The sequence below is a fragment of the Coptis chinensis genome, chromosome 8, assembly GCF_015680905.1.
Source record: "Coptis chinensis isolate HL-2020 chromosome 8, ASM1568090v1, whole genome shotgun sequence".
Taxonomy (NCBI): Eukaryota; Viridiplantae; Streptophyta; class Magnoliopsida; order Ranunculales; family Ranunculaceae; genus Coptis; species Coptis chinensis.
This window is the reverse complement of record NC_141463.1, coordinates 43,717,561-43,738,473: the sequence shown is the minus strand read 5'-3', so window position 1 is coordinate 43,738,473 and position 20,913 is coordinate 43,717,561. Positions and strand designations below refer to the sequence as shown.

The 20,913-nt window shown below is 37.6% G+C and overlaps 1 pseudogene; it reads left to right on the top strand.

The window, feature by feature from the left end:
• Positions 1–648: 648 nt before the first annotated feature.
• Positions 649–20,913, top strand: part of LOC147481563 (serine carboxypeptidase-like) — a 37,133-nt pseudogene continuing 16,868 nt past the window's right edge.

Here is a 20,913-nt window from a genome sequence, read left to right as displayed (position 1 = left end):
TATGAAGTAAAACTAAGTAACTTAAGAGCTAAGCTTTTGTCTCTTGATATAGAAGAGACAAGATCCACAAATTCGTGCATGGGCTGAGGAGCCATGTTTTGGGCCGGAAAATCGAGCCTAAAACCTCATTATTTCAGTCCACAAAGAGGTTTTCAGCTGGAAATGACTTCAACAGCCTTTTTGTCTACTTCTGCTCCTCTTATTGGGTCATGGCTTGAACCATTAGAAAGCTCTTTCCGAACCAGTCATTTTGACGTAAGGTAGGCCCAATTCCGAGGTTTGAGTCCAAAGATACGACCTTCAAACTTTCAGCTGACTTTTGTGCGCTATTTTTGCCCGCGTTAACTTTGACTTTTCAGCTTTGACCGAGTTTGAAAAAGGCTTTTTCTCCTTGAATCTTGTCCTTTAATCATAGAACTTCTTAGCAACCAACCCTTGCTTCTTTATCTCGCAAAAAAGATGCATTTCTGCACATATTCGACTCCAATACCTAAAATACATAAGAACACGATAACAATACTAACTCTTACTTATTAATCACATAATTGGTCTAAAAGTAATATTATTAAGGGGTTAAAACTACAGTTTTAGGGCTCTTATCACCAACTCTTGGCGAAAGAGAAGAAGTCAGATGCTGGTTTTAGGAACATGAGAAAGATGATTACCAACTTCCGAAGCTCTCTAGATAAGGCCCAAAAAGGAGCAGCTGATGCTGCCTCTCGGAAAGTGAAGTTCTTGGAGCTGCACTCCCAATTCACCACACTTCAAGCAAAGAATGACCAAGTCCAGGGCGAGCTTGACTGTAGGAATGCCGAGATGAGGAAGCTTGGCCAGGCTATTTCTCATGCTAATGATACTATGGCAGGTTTTGAGAGGGCTCTCAAAGAGAAACGTCTACGTTCTGAAAAGAGGGCTAATGATATCTTGGCAGAGACCTTTGAGTTATATTCCAAGGTGGTGCAAGAAGTGAAGAGAAGGTCTGCTGACAATGCTATTCGTTTTGCCCTGAGAGTACTTGATGTTTCTAAAGACTCCTCCAATGCAACCAAACATAAAGTCGTTACTACTTTCTTTCACCTCTTTCCCACCATATGTTATTATTTCTTCCAATCTTGTGTCTTTCCTCCATCTACTCAGTATATAAGCATCCAGCAAGTAAACAATTTGACAAACTTTAAAGTAAGCCAAAATGTGTCTACAAGGAATTCCTTCAAATTCAAATTTCTCGCAGCTACAGGTAGCAAAATTTAGAGCCATATCATACACAAGTTTCCACGGTCTAGAATCTCTTACACTTGGCCTTTTCACCATGTAGACAACCTGTTTTTCATTATCTACTGAACTTTCAATCAAGTACTCCAAACTCTCCCACAACTCGTTCTGAAATCTATGAAAAATAGACAATGTATAAATATATGCCATCTGCTTCTCCATAGAAATTGGGGTTTTCATCATTGGACGTTCATTACTATCAACATGATCAGCTTGCAATTCTTTATGACGTTGGTATTCGAGTGCCCTATTAAATCGTGTAACAAATTCATTTAAAGGATTTTCTCTAGAGACATACCTCTTGAAAAATGCGTGTGCATTTTCCGCCCTTTGACTACTTGACATGCCAACAAAGAAAATGCGTTTCACAAATGATGGAACCTATTTATAACGTATACTATACATTGCAGCTAACCAAATGTTATCGTTTAGTATGTGTTTCCCTATTGTACCTTCCCATATTGCCTCAAACTCTTCTCCAGACTATGTATTCCAAATGCATTTTTGAAACACAGTATATTGATCTATATAAGCAATTGCATCCAATTTTTCAGAAAACTTGTTCAGAATATGCCAAATGTAGTATCTATGAAATGTTTTTGGAAGAGCTTGAGTAATTGCTTTTGACATAGCCGGGTCTTGATCAGTGATAATCATTTTGGGAGGGTTTGGGAGGGCCAACTGGCATTACTTCCATCAATTTTTCGAATAGCCAAACGAATGAATCTGTCGTCTCATCACACAGGAATGCACAACCAAATATTACAGTTTGACGATGTTTATTTACCCCTGCAAATGGTGCAAATATCATACCATATTTATTGGTATTGTAGGTTGTATCAAACACTACCACATCACCATAACGCTTGTACGCCCTTATTCCCTTCGCATCAGCCCAGAAACAATGAGTCAACCTATTTTTGTTGTCTGTTTTAGTTCTAAAAGAAAATGAAGAATTTTTTTTCCATCAATATCTCTACATCATGCCCATCTACCAAGCTCTTTGAATCTCTAACAAAATTTCCAAGGTTTTTTTTTTTTTTTCTGTATAGCCAATATTTTTTATTTTACCCGCTTCCATTAAAAGAATACTAATTTGCTGGTTTATAGGTATATTAGATTATTAGCATATGATAAAAGTTGAGACAATGATTTATCGAGGTCCACAATAATTCACTTTCGACTCCTCATAAAGTGAAAAAGTAAAAGTTGTTAAGATCCCTCATAAAATGGTTGTGGACCTCGATAAAAGTAAAAGTTGGAACACTCTTAAAAAGTGAAAAAGGTGTGGTGGTGATATTGGGGTGAGAGAGTGTAAGGTGGGGTCGGAAGTTGGGAAGTGTGAAGAAAGGAATTAAATGAGAGATGAGAGAGGCATGAGAAGCAAAACTAGAGAGAGAGAGAGAGAGTGGGGTTAAACAAAATCAATAAAGTGGTCAAATAAAGTGGAGAGAGAGGAGAGAGAATAAAGAATGGTTTGAGGTCACGTGAAAAATAAAATGGAGAGAGAGTGGGTTGCTAAGATTGAAAGAGAAATGGAGAAAGAGAGGAAAGAGAGTGTGTGGGGTCATAATGGAGAGAGAGAGCATGAGTAATTGCTCAAGGTCAAATAAAGAGAGAGAAAGGTGGGGTAGGAGAAAAAAGTGAAGAGAAAGGAAAGAACAAAAAAGTCACGTGAATTTGTTTGGGTTCAGAAGTTTTTTTATCCGGAAAGTTTTGACTATATATATATATATATATATATATATATACTATTAATTAAAAATGGAATAATTAAATAACCATGCAAGTACCAAAATAAGAGTCATTCTTTGTAGTAAAACAAGTGAATGAGTGATAGAGATGAATCCCTGAAGGATGTGAAGGCACACAACCCAATGTAGATACCTTCTTTTAAAGTTGTATTATGATCTATAAACTATTACAGTAATCAAACTCAATGCAGCTTATATGATGAAAACCATGAAACACCTGCTCTCAAAATCATTGTGTTCAAGCCCCATTCTGTTTCCTGTCGGACGTTTAGAGTATCCTCGTGCCAATGAGAAGTGATTTTTTGAATTGTTGAAAACTCACTTTCCAATCCTCACATTATTCTTTAACATTAAGGAGCTGATGTACACCTTGGGTATAGGCAAATGTATTGTTCCGTAATTTTAGTTTCGTGGAGTGTAGCTAGGGGTAGCAATGGGTGGTGTCAGGACGGGTTCGTGTCTTGTCATATGCGGTCACGTGTTAGGAGAGAAAACCCAAATCCGACCCAATTACTAATCGTGTCGAGTTTCTCAAACCCAAACCCAATCCACCTATATAATGGGTTACCCAACGGGTGACCCGCTAAACCAGCGAGTCAATTTCATATCAGTTTCGGATCGGATTCACATACAACTAGTATGCAAAATATTTAGTATTTCACAATTTTATTTATAAAAAAAAACATATATAAAAAAACATATATATTAATTCTCAAAAACCATCCATAATTCAATTACATATCAATAAAAATTGAATATAAAAATTGAATAACGAAACATATATTTATGACGGCTAATTCTTCTCCTTTTAGTCGTTTATTTTAGGTTGTTGGGATAATGAGATTTTAAAAATTAATAAGACTCAAGACTGAGTTGTTTGTCCATGATGTTAGGCATTTTTCACTGAGCATCCCGAGTTTGCAAAGAATGATTTTTACATTACTGGAGAGTCAAATGCTGGGCACTACATTCCTGCCTTTGTTGCTCGTGTGCACCAAGGAAACAAAGCTAAAGAGGGGATTCATATAAACCTAAAGGTATTGTCTTGGGTTCTGATAAACATAAAAATGAGTAGTTTACCTACGAAATGAACGATGAAACTCAAAACGTAAGTAAACTAAAACTTTAACGTGTTTATATTTATCAAAGTTTCTACTCTCAATTCTATCATTATAGAGTGGAGTAACAAATTCGTTCCACTCCTAGTTCTCTAGCATGGAGTGTTTTCTAATCTAATTGATCAGTCTTAAGTCTAATGAGAGCTTTACGAAGGGTGTTATACTACTTATACAATATGAAATTGATTATGTTGAATTTAAACTACTTAATGCTATGGAAATATGATTGTTTTTAATCTAGATAAAGGATTAGAGGGGGATTGAATCCACCTCGAATCCAACTTAATAACCTAGCATAGATTCTTGTATTTCAATTCTTACGTTCTTACGGCAAGAATTTCGAGTTCTAATCCCTAGTGTTCATGGCATTTCTACCAAATACTAACTAGCATGTGAGGTCGTCCACCCATTCTCATGGCGAATCACGACCTTCTAGAGTGGAATAGATTCTACAATGCTTCTACACTATACCACTAAGTTTTCGTCAAAGCTTCATTAACCCCTCTAATGGAGGTTTTAGCCTTGAGTCATCAACCCATCATTTCCCATTGAATTATAACTACACATCATATTAAAATTCTAACTTAACTAATTTAACTAACAATAATTAAAATCTAATTAACAACTAAGAAATGATAATCAACAAGAATTAAAACTAGATCTAATAGATTGAAATAACAAAAATCGAAATGACAAGAATAATCACTATTTTATTTATCTAATGAATGATATTCAATGATTCAAGAAATTAATCTAAAACAAGAAAATGAAATTCTAAAACTAAGTTCTAAAACTCATTAATGGAGGCTAACTAATCTAATTCTAATCTAGGTCTAACTATCTACCATTAACAAAGAGCTAAGCTTTTGTTTTTATACTTTAAGATCCAAAAATCGTGCATGGGCTTGGAGCCATGTTTTGGGCCAGAGAATCGGACCAAAACCCAATTTCTTTAGTCCAAAATAGGCTCTTCAGCTGCAGTTGGCTTTGACAGATGTTTCGTCCACTTCTTCTCTTCTGATTGGGTCAAGACTTAGACCATTGGAAAGCTCTTTCCGAGCCTGTCGTTTTGACATAAGGTAGGCCCAATTCCGAGGTCTGAGTCCAAAGATATGGTCTTCGGAAGTTCTGCTGACTTTGTGTGATGTTTCTGCCCGCGTTGACTTTGACTTTTCAGCTTTGACCGGGATTTAGAAAGGCTTTGTCTTCTTGAATCTTGGCCTTTAATCACAGAACTCCTTAGCAACCAACCATTGCTCTTTTATCTCGCTAAAGTGGCACATTTCTGCACATAATGGACTTTGAAGCCTGAAATGCATAAAAACACGTAATCAGTATTAACTCTTACTTATTATTCACATAATTGGTCTAAAAGTATGATTATTAAGGGGTTAAAACTACAGTTTTGGGCTCTTATCAACCACTTCCAAACAGCATTTTGCTTGTCCTCAAGCAAATATGAGAAATTAGCATAAGTGACCAAAAATGGAGTTCTATATACTCTCATTTCGCTGAGTGCGATTGCATTGACCATATGCAACAAGGCCTTAAACCACTAGGAATTCCCTAGTGGACGAGTTATAGCCTCGTGAGAGTTTTCCAGTGAAGGTACTCACAAACTTCATCTATACTACAACGACTAAAAAAGAAAACTATTGTTTCCTTATTCATGCTCCAAATTATCTATACATCTCACTAGCTATGAACAAGAATAACCAAGTCAAAAACCGAAGCTAATATATGCATAATAATCAATCATCTACAATGAGTAATACTATGAAATGCAATCGCAGGTCCGTTTCTGAAACTCGGAATAGCGTCCTTAAGTAGGTTCTCACAATAATAGTCAAGATACAACACTCTGATTTTTCCACTCAAGTTTTATTTACTACTAGTCAAGCATGGGGCACACTTTACCTTACAATCTCAATGACACACAAGGAAGCCGGAGTCGATCAAACACATTTGCCACTTACTATCACACTAACCTATTCCTAATTGAGCTAGAGGTCTTTATTAGGTGTTTCGGGGATTAGGAGATGGTTTAAAAAGGAAGGAAATAGATATTCAAAAAGGACAAGTCTGAGATAATAGAGTCTTCATATTATGTAACTAGAGAAAACCTTGTTATTTACTTTTGCTTCTACACTTTGTTTCCATCCTTAGCCATATTTTTTTTTTTTTTTTTCTTTGGCTTTTGACTCATTTTATTCTATTTTTTGGAGTTTTTATTTTATTTCTATTTCTATTTTTCTTTTCTTTGGATGGAAATTTCTTTTCTTTATTTTCTGAAGCAACTAACTAATTTTTGTTTACACAGGTTTTTCTCTTCTTCTTTCTTCCTCATTCTATTCTCAGACTTATTCTAAATTGGGCAGGTTGATTTTTTTTTTTTTTTATTTTGTTTTGTTTTTGTAACAGGGTAAAGGATTTGTGGTCTATGAAAGGCTAAAGAAAGGCTCGAGGGGCGACTAGCGGAAAATAATTCATAGGTTTGAATTTCTGGCTATATCGATCCAAAGAGGGCCTAAATTCTCGCTTAGGATATGGTTTAGTGATCAAGCAAGTGGACGTGTAATTTCTCTATCCGGATTTTACTTCTCCCTTGTGTCATTTCTCAAATGTTTCACTCTTATAAGGCTTTAGGCTATATTTTCACGGGATTTGTAGAATAAGTACTCTAGCCTAGATTTCAGAAACTTACTGCTACCAATCATAGATACTCATATAATATATTTATAGATAGATGCAAAGATTATAACCTACATATTAACCTAAGTTTCTAAAAATTATTCTAATGCAAAAGCTACGTGAGACTTCTAGATTGTTAAGAGCATAGTGAAAGAAAACAATACCAATATTCCTAAGTGTATAGCATAACTTATTTATTTATATTTTGAAATTTTTAAAATTTTAACTAGAAAACAAGTGCATATTATACATATCTATATCCTAACAGATGCCTTAATTACACGTGTTTCTATGCCCACCCCCAAACAAGATGCATGCTTTGTCCTCAAAGCATTTAAATAAAGAGGGTAAAAAAATACCATGGAAACGCGTGAAATTCTGGAACATCGCAAAAAACAAGGTTAAAACATACTAATATAAAACTAACGCGAACTCTATAAGAGTTCCACCCATTATGGGGTTAATGAATTAAATTGCTTGGGACATAAGCGGACACTAAATGGAATTAAAACTTACCTTATCTCCCGGACATGCATATTATCTACCCAATAGCACCATGGGTCTTGTATTTCAAATGGCATGGCAAGTCCAAGAACAAATGCTAGCAAGAACCATAAGCGGTTCCCAGCCTACGTGTGTGATCACCTCGCGAGACCAAGCACCATAAGTAGTGCTTTGGAACAAATCTTCGAAAGACTGTTCTGATATTATTGTAGGAGATGTCATCTCGAAACTACGCCCGAACAAACACCTGCAAATGACCCGGGAACAACCCACAGAAAACTGGAAATTTTCTGGTCTACGGAAGTCGTATGCAGAGCTCCACTTGAATTTTGCGCCCTCGTGGTTTGTTTTTTTTTTTTGACTTACAGTGTTTTGGCGCGAGGCACGCTCAACTTGGGCGTAGGTGCTCTCAGTGCTAAATTTCAGAAAAATGTGTAGGGCGCAGGTGCGCTTCTACTTGAAGCTTCCGGTCCCGGAGGCTTGATGGTTGAAAATTGAGACGAACAACAGGAAACGTGGGAGTGAAAGGTGAGTGATAGAAGTTAGGTGTAGTGTGGGTTATGAGTGTAGAATGAATGAAGTTTATATAGGTTTTAAGTTGCTAAAACGAATCGGGAAGTTGCCAAAAAGCTTTTCCGGCAATTTCCGGAAATACTAAAATTTTCAAACCCGAAAACGGAAACAACTCATATTCTTGATTTTAAAACAATCCTAATATCTTTTAGGTTGAATTTAGGATAGAACCTACCTATTTTATCGAGATTTCATCCTACCATGATATTTATTCATAGATATGCCTATTCGGCAATATTCTCACCCTGACTCCGAAATAACTTCTAAAAAAAAAGGAGGTCATATAAAAATCATGCTTTGGACTACATAATTGATAACTAATAATTTGAATAGTTTATCAACATTAAATGAACTATTAATTCACAAAATAACCAGTAAATTAAAACTATCATTTTAAACAATCTTTTATCAAAAAGTCAAAATTAACTACTTAAATTTAACAACGTAACATCCTATCTAAATATAATAAAAACAACATCAAAACAACAAACAAGAAGAAATCTAGCTACTCTTCAAGGGAGCCAGGTGGGGTAAGAATAAGAATTTGAGTGATCAAGAATGGAAAACTAACACCCACCCCCCCAAACAAATTTTTGAAAACCGGTTTGTAAAAATTTGTTTTAAAACGTCGGTATTTTAAAAGTCGATTCCCGGACTTGCTAGATTACTATTTTTATAGCTTTAAACTTTTTTACTTTTTATGAATTAGGTTTAATATAAAGGAAAATAATAAGCAGTAAAGACATAATTCACACCATAGAGAAACATGACTCAAAAACTAAGAAAACATGCAAGAGTGGAAAACGTGAATTATGTGAAACGTGGACTTAGGATCCGGTACTTACAGCCACACACTCCATAGGGAGGGCCCGGCTACCTGAATGGTGCATTCACCAATATATGGAAATGAAAGGAAATGCACCAAACACAAAAATTGAGTCGTTTATAGTCAGATACTCGAGACTTATCTAAACATATGTATGAATATGCAGTTTATCATATATCAACAACCGAAATAGTTGTGGATCGTTCCATAAATAAATATCACAGAAAACATATCCAAACACAATCAAGCACCAAGATTTCCTATGACGAGCGCGAGTGGAATGAAAGCCAAGTCGGATAGACCTATAACATAACCGAGCATGCACCTTATGTTTCATCTTTGAACGAGAGGTGTCCTAGTGAATAAGTGTGGAAAAGTGAATGGTTGTGGAAGATATGGTGGATTGGGATAAGTTTTAGAGGGAAAGCATGGAAAAAATGAGGATGTGGGTTTAGCACAAAAACTCATTCATGGTGTAGTTAGGACCGCCTCAAGTTTGAAAATGAAGGTGTCAAGTGGTTTATCCTCGGGAAGTATTTGTTTACTAGGTGGATTTAAAAAATCATGAAGCACAGGAGAAAATAAAGGATCGAAAACAACAAACTCGAGGTTCCTTTGAAAAGGTGGAGGGTGGGGAATATTGGTGATGGAAGGTGAATGATTCTCACTAGAGCTCTTAAGTCTATATCATCGAAAATCTTGATATATGCAAGACATTCCTCAATAGGTGGGTCAAAAGGATCACCGGGATAGAGATTGAAAAATTCATCTTCCCGCCATATAGCATCAAGGGATGAATGGTTGTTGGCAAGGGGGACTCGAAGTGGTAAAGAAGCGATGCAAAGAGTTGCGAAATTCTTCTTCGATTTCGGCTACTACCGTGGAGTCATTGTTAAAGTCGAATTTCGAAGGAAAGGAATTTGTTAATCTGTTTCTCCTGAAATATGTTTTTGAAGTAATCTTGAGCTAAGCTCTCGATCATGCTAACCTCGCCATTTGTAGATGAATCGATATCTGCGTGTCCTCATTTTGAAAACATTTACCTCAACCGTAAAGATGGCCAAAGGACAAGGACATCGAACCATCGCGGCGGTTTATGAGCCGCCGTTGGCAGCCAAGAAGGGACGCCCTAAAATGATAGGTACAGAGTCGTTAGTGACTTCGCGGGTCGAGGGATAACGAAGTCGGCCGGGTAGTAAAATTTTGGACTTTAACCAAAGACGCTTTTCAACCACACCCTTAGGATATTTAATAGACCGATCGCCTAATTGCAATGTTATTTTAGTAGGTTGCATCTCCTCTAGACCTATTTGTTTATACAAATAAAATGGGAGTAAGTTAACACTAGCCCCCGTGTCTAGTAAGCGGTCGTCGTGTGAGAATCTCCTAAGGTGCATTATCAAGATAGAGATCTGACCGAGGTCCTTGTACTTAACAATTCCATTATTTTCGGATAAAGTTGGGAACCGCTCAGTTAGAAAGGGCGCCTTTAGGTATGTTGGTCTTACGCCTAGTAGTGCACAACTCCTTAGAAACTTAGCGTGGTTAGGTAGCTTTTTATAGCTTCGAGAAAAGGAAGGTTTATCGTTAGATTTTTGAAAACGTTCCTAATCTCCTCAAAGTTAGTATACCGGTTAGCATGGCTAATTTTTGGGGAAGCGGTGTTTTCTCTCTATATTTAGCGTATGGCTCGACTTGATGTGTAACCTTGGCTTTCTGTTTCTTAGGTTGTGGTTTAATTGGTACATCTACGGTGGTAGGTTCTTCAGTTTCTATTTCGGTATCTAGTTCGATATCCGTGTAGGGAGTATCGATGGGGTAACTATAGGCATAGTTACTTTGTTATCAACCACTCTTCCGAGCGGAGAGTGGTGATGGCATTTAGTCGACCCACGGACGTAGTTTCGTACTAGTATTACCGCTTTACCTCAAAGGCCGCGGTTTGCTGTTCTAGGGTTGGGTATCGCCACCTGGAAACACGCCTTTTGGTTCGGCTTTCCTTGGGCTAACTGTTGGTTTAAATTATTAACGGATTTTAGAATGTGTTGGTTAGATTGAGCCATGGTTTGGAAAAGTTGTTGGCTCACTTGTATGAAGGTGTCAAGACGATCCGGTTGTGTGGGTGTAGTAGTCACGGTGGGTGTATTTGGAACTATCTCTCGTTGATTATTTATGGGCGGATTGTGATAGTTATTATTTAACGGAACGATACCTCTATTAGCATTATAATTATTATAACTACATTGACCTTGTGCTTGACCTTGTCGAGGGTTCAAGCTTTGGTTGTTATAATTATTATAATTACCCCCATCCCGTCCTTGTTGTGGTGGAGCTTGGTTATAAGCGTGTGTTTGGCCTAACATATTGATTATTGTACCACAATCAGTGTGACTTGTTGGTTATTTCTCCAACCGGTTGGGATTTTGTCTCCAAGGGGCGTTAGGTTCACTATTAATGGAACAAGAATGTTCATAGGCTATAGGACAAATGGAGTCGGGATGCTCGGGACTCAAATGAAACTACATGGATTTGAATTTACATTCATGACGGGGATAGGCTTTTGTTGTGTCAGAAATGGCCTCTACCTTTTTGTAGTTAGATTTCAATTAGAATTTTTAAGCTCGGGATCGGATTTAACCTCAAACATCCGGGTAGCATTTAATCGTGGAAGAAGAACTAGCGGAGGGAAGTAATCGCGTCACTACCCCCCAATTATTATTATGCTTAGTCCGATCTTCCAAAATTTATATGCCCTCATTGGCTCCTTTACTTAGGAAACTACCCCATTCATTATGTCTAGGACTTCTTTATGGTGGTGTAGAAGTCCTTTGAAAAGGCAATTTAACTAACGTGTCTTTAGCTAAGTTATGGTGTGGACACTCTATAAGGAGATCGGTGAAATGATTCCAAGCCTCCGAAAATGATTCATGAGGATTTTGTCGAAAAAGTGAATCTTGGAAAGCATTTCATCCGGCCTTTAAAGGGTGGGTAAAAATGTTCCATAAACAGGTATGAACAAGTTTGGCCCACGAGTCCAATTAGAAGCGGCTTGGGTAGTTAACCAAGACGCTTATCGGTGAAAGGGAATACCACCAATTTAATTTGTTCCGTACCAACCGGAGGATGGTGGAATGTTGGAAGGACTTGTTCAATCCTACGACGAGTCTTGATAAGGTTTTTCATGGTCTAAAACCATGAAAAACGTAACAAATTAAATATATTTGGGGATGCGGAAATCCCCACCTGGCCCCCGCTAGAAACGATGCAAGATTTAGGGCTATCGCCAAGGCTTTATAAAGTCGAGAGAGAGTCTCTTCTTCTTGACCATAATATCGGGTGTGTGTGTGAAATAGTAGATGAGGTGTAGTATGGTGGGAAACTAGATAGACAAGTTTGTTGACTAGAATTAAAATTCCTCTAGTTGTTTTTCTTCTGGACTGACCTTAATCTCATGCAAGACTAAGTTTGAATAACTAAACATGTAACACTCCAAACAATTATATACTAGTAAAACCTAACCGAGACATGCAGGTGGAAGAAAGGAAACCCTGGATTAAGGCCCCGCTTTCAGCTTATGAATAGTGTCTTGTTTACGCGTTCGCTGTATATAACAAGTTAAAAACACCTAAAACTTGAAAAATCGGGTTCAAACAAACCCGAACCGCAAATTTCAGAAATTTTGGAGCGGAAAATTTGAACTTAAAGCCGCCAGAGTTCTAACTTAAGCGTGGTCGCGCCGGTATGGGGCTGGTCATTCAAGGTTCCGTCCATAGCGGGTCGCTCTCCTTATATAGCGCTGACAAGGCCAGGTGTAATTTTTCCGGAATTTTTCAACGCTTTTCAACGGATAACCACGGTATGAATCAAACAAGGGTGGGAGGGTTTAATGGGACTTAAAAATGACTAATTATACTATGAAACAATGCTAAAGTGAAACTAAGATATGGGGCAGCGCCATTTGATAAACGAAAAATAATAGTTTACTCAATAAATGAACGATGAACTCAAAACGTAAGTAAACTAAATTTTTCCCGGTTCATATTTATCAAAGTTTTACTCAAATTTAATTGCATTATAGAGCCGAGTAACAAATTGCTCCACTCTTAGTTCTCTAGCATGGATTGTTTTCTAATCTAATTGACCGCCTTTAAGTCTACTCCAGAGCTTTACTGGCGGTGTTATACTACTACTATACAATATGAACATTATGTTGAATTTAACTACTTAATGCTACTAAATATGATTGTTTTTAATCTAGATAAAGGATTAGAGGGGGAATTGAATCCACCCTAATCCAACTTAATAACCTAGCATAGATTCCTTTTATTTCAATTCTACATTCTACTAAGAAAATTCGAAGTTCTAATCCCCGCTTTCATGGCATTTCTACCAAATACTAACTAGTACGCGAGGTCGCCCACCCATTCTCACGGGCGAATCACGACCTTCTAGAGTGGAATAGATCTTGCAAATGCGCTTCTACACTATACCTCACTAAGTTTTCATCAAAGCTTCATCAACCCCTCTAATGGAGGTTTTAGCCTTGAGTCATCAATCCCATCCATTCCCATCAATTATAACTACACATCATATTAAAATTTAACTTAACTAATTTAACTAACAATAATTAAAATCTAATTAAATTATAAGAAATGATAATCAACAAGAATTAAAACTAGATCTAATAGATTGAAATAACAAAAAATCTAAATGACAAGAATAATAACTATTTTATTTATCTAATGAATGATATTCAATGATTCAAGAAATTAATCTAAAACAAGAAATGAAATTTAAAACTAAGTTCTAAACTCATTAACGGAGGCTAACTAATCTAATTTAATTCCAGTCTAACTATTCACCATTAACAGTATTGCTTTCTATACTTTAAGATCCAAAAATCGCATAAGATTGATTACAGCCAATGCAGAATCCCACCCTAAACCCAATTTCTTTTAGTCCAAAATAGTTTCAAATTTTAGCTTGGCTTCAACAGATGTTTCGTCCACTTCTGCTCCTCTGGGTCAAGGCTTGGACCATTGGAAAGCTCTTCCGAGCCGGTCGTTTTCATATCAAGGCAGGGCCCAATTCCGGAGGTCTCGAGTCCAAAGATATGGTTCGGAAAGTTCCATGACTTGCCAAGCTTCTCACCGTCGACTTTTGACTTTTCAACTTCGAATCGGCTTTAGAAAGGCTTCTTTGTCTTCTTGAATTCTGCCTTCAACGTAACTCCTTAGCAACCAACCATTGCTCCTACCGCCAGTACGCACATTTCACACATAATGGACTTTGAAGCCCTAAATGCATAAAACGCGAATCGCTGTTAACTCTTACTTATTATTCACATAATTGGTCTAAAAAGATGATTATTAAGGGTTAAAACTACTTTGGCTCTTATCAATAATCTAACTTAACTAATTTAACTAACAATAATTAAAATCTAATTAACAACTAAGAAATGATAATCAACAAGAATTAAAACTAGATCTAATAGATTGAAATAACAAAAATCGAAATGACAAAAATAATCACTATTTTATTTATCTAATGAATGATATTCAATGATTCAAGAAATTAATCTAAAACAAGAAAATGAAATTCTAAAACTAAGTTCTAAAACTCATTAATGGAGGCTAACTAATCTAATTCTAATCTAGGTCTAACTATCTACCATTAACAAAGAGCTAAGCTTTTGTTTTTATACTTTAAGATCCAAAAATCGTGCATGGGCTTGGAGCCATGTTTTGGGCCAGAGAATCAGACCCAAAACCCAATTTCTTTAGTCCAAAATAGGCTCTTCAGCTGCAGTTGGCTTCAACAGATGTTTCGTCCACTTCTGCTCCTCTGATTGGGTCAAGGCTTAGACCATTGGAAAGCTCTTTCCGAGCCGGTCGTTTTGCAATAAGGTAGGCCCAATTCCGAGGTCTGAGTCCAAAGATATGGTCTTCGGAAGTTCTGATGACTTTGTGTGCTGTTTCTGCCCGCGTTGACTTTGACTTTTCAACTTTGACCGGGCTTTAGAAAGGCTTTGTCTTCTTGAATCTTGGCCTTTAATCACAGAACTCCTTAGCAACCAACCATTGCTCCTTTATCTCGCTAAAGTGGCACATTTCTGCACATAATGGACTTTGAAGCCTGAAATGCATAAAAACACGTAATCAATATTAACTCTTACTTATTATTCACATAATTGGTCTAAAATATGATTATTAAGGGGTTAAAACTACAGTTTTGGGCTCTTATCAGGTTCCTTCTTTGTCTAGTTATTATTTGGTCATTTATTTTCTCAATTGAGCTCACACATACAGAACTTGGTTGAGTAGTGCCATTGGCAACGGACTTACTGATCCTGCTATCCAGTATAAAGCATACACAGATTATGCATTGGACACAGGTTTAATTAAAGAGTCTCAATACAAGCATATCAACAAGATCCTTCCAACATGTGAACTAGCAATAAAGCTTTGTGGTACTTTTCTTATCACTGTGGTTACTTCTTTATTTCTTTTTATATATATTTATATTTTCCATCTTTATAAATTATGTTGTATGCGAATAAAGAAAACAATAAAGACACAAGGACAACAATAACTGGGAATAACAAAGGCGCGGATTAGGCTGTCCTTAAGGAAAGATTTCGCCCCTTCCAATAGTGTAGAAAGGCAGCAGTGGCGTCTTCCTCACAGAATTCAATGGTTAATAGTAGTTTGACTTTGCACTAGAACAAACTACTCTCTAGAACGGCAGTATAACTCTCTCTGGCGGGTATAGTAAGAAGAGAAAAAGAAGATGATAGATAGCGAGTTTTGTTTCTCTGGTGGGTTCTGTTCGAGTCTGTTACTTCTATGGACGCATAGCCCCTGTATTTATAGAGGTAGGTCGATTACAGCAGTCGTTCTCCTAAACAGATAAGGAAGAGAGACCAACCCGTACAAGGACACAACAGTCAGTCTTCTAAATAGATAATAAGGAAGAGAGACCAACTTGCTGCTCAAGCAAAAAACAAGCTTAGGCAATTGGTAAGCCACTACCCACTAGACAGTAAGCCCAAGCCTAAGCCCAAGCCCAAACCCGAAACGACACGACTCGGCTCGGTGCGGTGTAGGAGGGCTGGCGCGCATGTGGCTAGTGGTGGATAACCAATGTGGGACTATCTTCTTTACACTAAAGTGGAGAGAACACTCTTTGTTCATCTCCTCCACTTTGCACACACACACTAGTATTTAGAAATACACAAGAGATTCCAACAAATTATCCTGATGGTCTGCAGTGTTGTATAAAATGTATTGAGGTTTCAGTTCAATATGTAACAAAGTTTGAGGGAATGGCTATGTGCAACTATCATGTAGCTAGGACGTGTTGTGCTGTCTGCTATTATTAGCTAGAGCTATTTTTCAGTGTTTTAAACTGGAAGGGTTTTTGCAGGCATGGATGGTAAAATCACTTTCTTGGCCTCATATCTTGTATGCACCACCATATTCCAGAGAATCTTGAGTATTGCTGGAAATATAAATGTAAGGAAACTTGGATTTCCATCCATCCTAGAGTAAAATGTATAGGACGTTGAAGAAACTTAAACATAGCTAAATAGATTAATGTTAAACTAATACTTTATGATGTTCTTACTCTGCACAGTCTGCAGTACTATGATATCAGAAAGGAGTATGTTGGTTCTCTTTGCTATGATTTCTCAAACTTGGAGAAGTTCTTGAATCAGAGGTCTGTCGGGGATGCTCTTGGAGTAGGGGACATTGATTTTTGTCTCACGCAGTTCTACAGTCCATCAAGCCATGTTAATGGATTTGGATGAGGAATCTTGAGGTTGGCATCCCTACTCTTCTTGAGGATGGAATCAAGTTGCTTGTATATCTTTGGAGAATATGATCTCACATGCAACCTGGCTTGGTAAGTTTCTTGGTTCAAATAAAAATTCTATTATTCATGTTATCAACAACCTAACTTCTTGTAAGAATTATTTAAAATGATGTCCAGAACTTCATGGGAACAATGCACGTAATTGTGTGTTTTGACCCGAGGAACTTGATAAGAGCCCAAAACTGTAGTTTTAACCCCTTAATAATCATATTGTTAGACCAATTATGTGAATAATTGGTAAGAGTTAATCTCGATTACGTGTTTTATGCATTTTTCGGGCTTCAAAGTCCATTATAATGCGAGAAATGTGCCACTTTAGCGAGATAAAGGAGCAAAAGTCGTGAGAACTTCAATTCCATATCTTTGGACTCGGACCTGAATTGGGCCTACCTTATGTCAAAAAACGACCCTCGGAAAAAGCGCTTTCCAAATTGTCCAAGCCTTGACCCAATCAGAGGAGTAGAAGTGGACGAAAAGTCTGTGGAAGCCAACTGCAGCTGAAGAGGCCTTTTTGAATTTGAAAAGAATTGGGTTTTGGGCGATTCTCGGCCCAAAACATAGCTCAAGCCCATGCACGATTTTTGGATCTGAATGTATAAAACAAAAGCTTAGCTCTTTGTTAAAGGTAGCTAGTTAGACCTAAAGTAATATATAGAATTCTAGATCTAGTTTTATTAATTAATTAAGTTTTAGTTCCATTTCAATTCCTGTTTTAGATTAAATCTTTGAATGATTATTCTTGATTGATTAGATAAATAAAATAGTTAGTTGTCAATTTCGAATTTTGTCATTTCCATTCTAGATCTCATTTAAATTCTTGTTCTTATTCCATTTCGGTCATTAAATTAGATTCATTATTGTTTAATTAAGTAAATCTCAATTTCTTACATTATGTTTAGTTTAGATTCAATGGGAAATGTTAGTTTGATGACTCAAGGCTAAACCTCCATTAGAGGGGTTGATGAAGCCTTGATGAAAACTTAGTGGTTAGTATAGAATTGGTAGTAGAATCTATTCCACTCTAGAAGGTTGGGTGTTTAAGCCATGAGAATGGGTGGGCGACCTCACATGCTAGTTAGTATCCGGTAGGAATGCCATGAACACTAGGGATTAGACTCGAAATTCTTGCGAGGAAAAGCGTAAGAATCGAGATCACGACAATCTATACTAGGTTATTAAGTTGGATTCGAGGTGGATTTAATTCCCTCTATTTCTTTATCTAGAGTCAAACAATCGTATTTCCATAGCATTAAGTAGCTTAAATTAAAGTTATCAATTTCATATTGCATCGTAGTATAATCCCCTTATTTAAAACTCTCATAGACTTAAGACCGACTAATTAGATTAGAAAACAATTCCATGCTAGGGAACTAGGAGTGGAGCGAACTTCCTACTCCACTTAGTGCAATTAAGCATCGAGTAGAAGCTTTGATAATTGAGTGTAAAATGATAGTTTTAGTTTACTTACGTTGTGAATTCATCGTTCATTTCGTAGGTAAACTACTCATTTTACGTTTATCAAATGGCGCCGCTGCCATCTTAGTTACACTTTAGCATTGTTTTCATAGTAGAAGTAGTCATTTTTAAGTCCCATTAAACCCACCCACCCTTGTTTGTTTCATACTGTGGTTGCCCATTTCAGCTTTGACAAATTCCACGAGAAAAATATACCTGGCGCCCAGCGACGAGGAAGCGACGACCAGCTAAGTTCTTGGAATTTTATCTACCATTGGCGGCGCGGCGCCATACCAAGCGCGACCCGCGTTCAAACACTGGAATTCGACTTCACACTGAGCGCGACCCGCCCCATGTGGAGCGCGACCCGCCCTAAAAACACTGTAATCTGAAAATTACCGGGCCTTGGCCGACTATCGGAATGGCCTTGATCATTAAAATTTCGATTTCCACGGGTTTGATTCAAACTTTGATCTTTCATATTTTTCAGTGTTCTAATCTCTTATATATACTTGAACAAGCATTACACAAGACGCTATTCATAAAGCGAAGCAAGGGCGCTTATCGGTATTCCTTTCTTCCATACCTCGCATTTTCGGTTAGAGGTTTTCTACTAGTATATCGAATTGTTTGGAGTGTTGCATGTTTAGTTAAGCTCAACTTAGTCTTGCATGAGATTAAGGTCTGGTCGAACAAAAAAACAACAAGCGTAATTACACGACAACAAACAAGTCTATCTAGTATACCACACACTACACCTCTAGCTACTATTTCACATACACCACCGACATAATGGGGAAGAAGAGACTCCTCTCTCCGACTTTTACAAAGCCTTGGCGATAGCCCTAAATCGTGCATCGTTCTAGCGGACCGGTGGGGGATTTTGAATCCCCAAACATATTTAATTTGTTACCCGTTTTCATGGGTTAGACCATGAAAAACCTTATCGGCATCATCGTAGGATTGAACAAGTCCTTATAACATTCCATCATCCTACGGTAGGTGCGGAACAAATTAAGCGAGGGTATTCCCTTTCACATTAGCCGATAAGGTGGCGTCTTGGTTAGCTGCCCAAAGCGCCTAATTGCAATGGACTCGTGGGCTAAACTTGTTCAATTTGTTTATGGAACATTTTACCCCTAAAGACGGACGGATGAAATGCTTTCCAAGATTCATTTTTTCGGCCGAGAATCCTCATGAATCATTTTACGAGGGCATGGAATCGTTTCACCGATCTCCTTATAGAGTGTCCACATCATAACTTAGCGAAAAGACCGTTAGTTCGTGCCTTTTCAAAGGTCTTCTACACCACCATAAAGAAGTCCTTGACATAATGAATGGGGGTAGTTTCCTAAGTAAAGGAGCCTCGGAGGCTTACAAATTTTTAGAAGACCAAACTAAGCGAAATAATGGTGGGGGTAGTGATGATATCCCCCTTTCGGCTAGTTCTTCTTCAGCGGTCAAAGGGCCGCGGTATGTTTGAGAAAACCGATCGAACTTAAAAATCTAATCGAATCTCTAACTAAAAAGTAGAGGCTATTTACGCTCAACAAAAGCCTATCCCCGTCATGAATGTAAACTCAACCCATGTAATTTCTGTTTGAGTCCGAGCACCACGGCGATTATTGTCCTCTAGCTTATGAACAACAACCACGAGAACAAGATAATGTTTACTCTATTAATAACTATCCTATTCTAAGCGCCCTTGGAGACAACATCGACCGGTTGGAGAAATAATCAACAAGTAACACCTCCGAGTACAATAATCAAAGCGTTAGGCAAGCAAACAATTATAACCAAGCTCCACCCTAGGCAAGGGACAAAGGACAAGGTCAAAGGAATTATAATAATTATAACAACCAAATATGACCACGACAAGGTCAAGCACAAGGTCGAGAATAATTATAATAATTATAATACCAATAAATTATCGTTAGGTTAATAATAATAACTATCACAACCCACCCATAAATAATCGCGAGATAGTTCGGTCGCACCACCACGGTGACTACTACACCTACACAACCCGGATCGTATCGGGCCTTTATACAAGTTACCCAACAACTTTTCGGACAATGACTCAATCAAACCAACAGATTTTACAATCCATAAATCGGGGCATACAACGGTTAGCCAAAAGCCCAACAAAAAGCGTGTTTCGGGACAAGCGATACCAAACCAAAAAACAGCAAAACACGACCTTTGGGGTAAGCGGTAATTCTAGTATGCGGAAACTACAATCGTAGGTGACCTAAATGCCATCACCACTCTCCGGTTGCGGAAGAGTGGTTGATAACAAAGTAACTAAGCCTATAGTTACCCCATCGATTACTCCTACACCGGATATCGAACTAGATACCAATAGAAGCGAGGAGCCTACCGCGGTAGAGGTACCCGGTTAAATCACAACCAAAGAAACCGAAAGCCAAGGTTACACGACAATTAGAGCCATATGCAAAATATAGAAGCGAAACCACCGTTCCCTCAAAAATTAGCCATGCTAACCGGGGATACAAACTTTGAGGAAATTAGGAGCGTTTTCAAGAATCTAACGATAAACCTTCCTTTTCCGAAGCTATTAAAAGCTACCTAACCAGCTAAGTTTCTTAAAGAGTTGTGCACTACTAGGCGTAAGACCAACATATACCTAAAAGGCGCCTTTTAAGCTGAGCGGTTCCCGACTTTATCGAAAATAATGGAATTGTTAAGTACAAGGACCACGGTAGATCCCTCTTGTAAAATGCACCTTAGGAGATTCCCCCACGGACGACCGCCTTATTAGACACGGGGGCGAGTGTTAACTTACTCCCGTATTACTTGTATAAACAAATGGGTCTACAGGAAA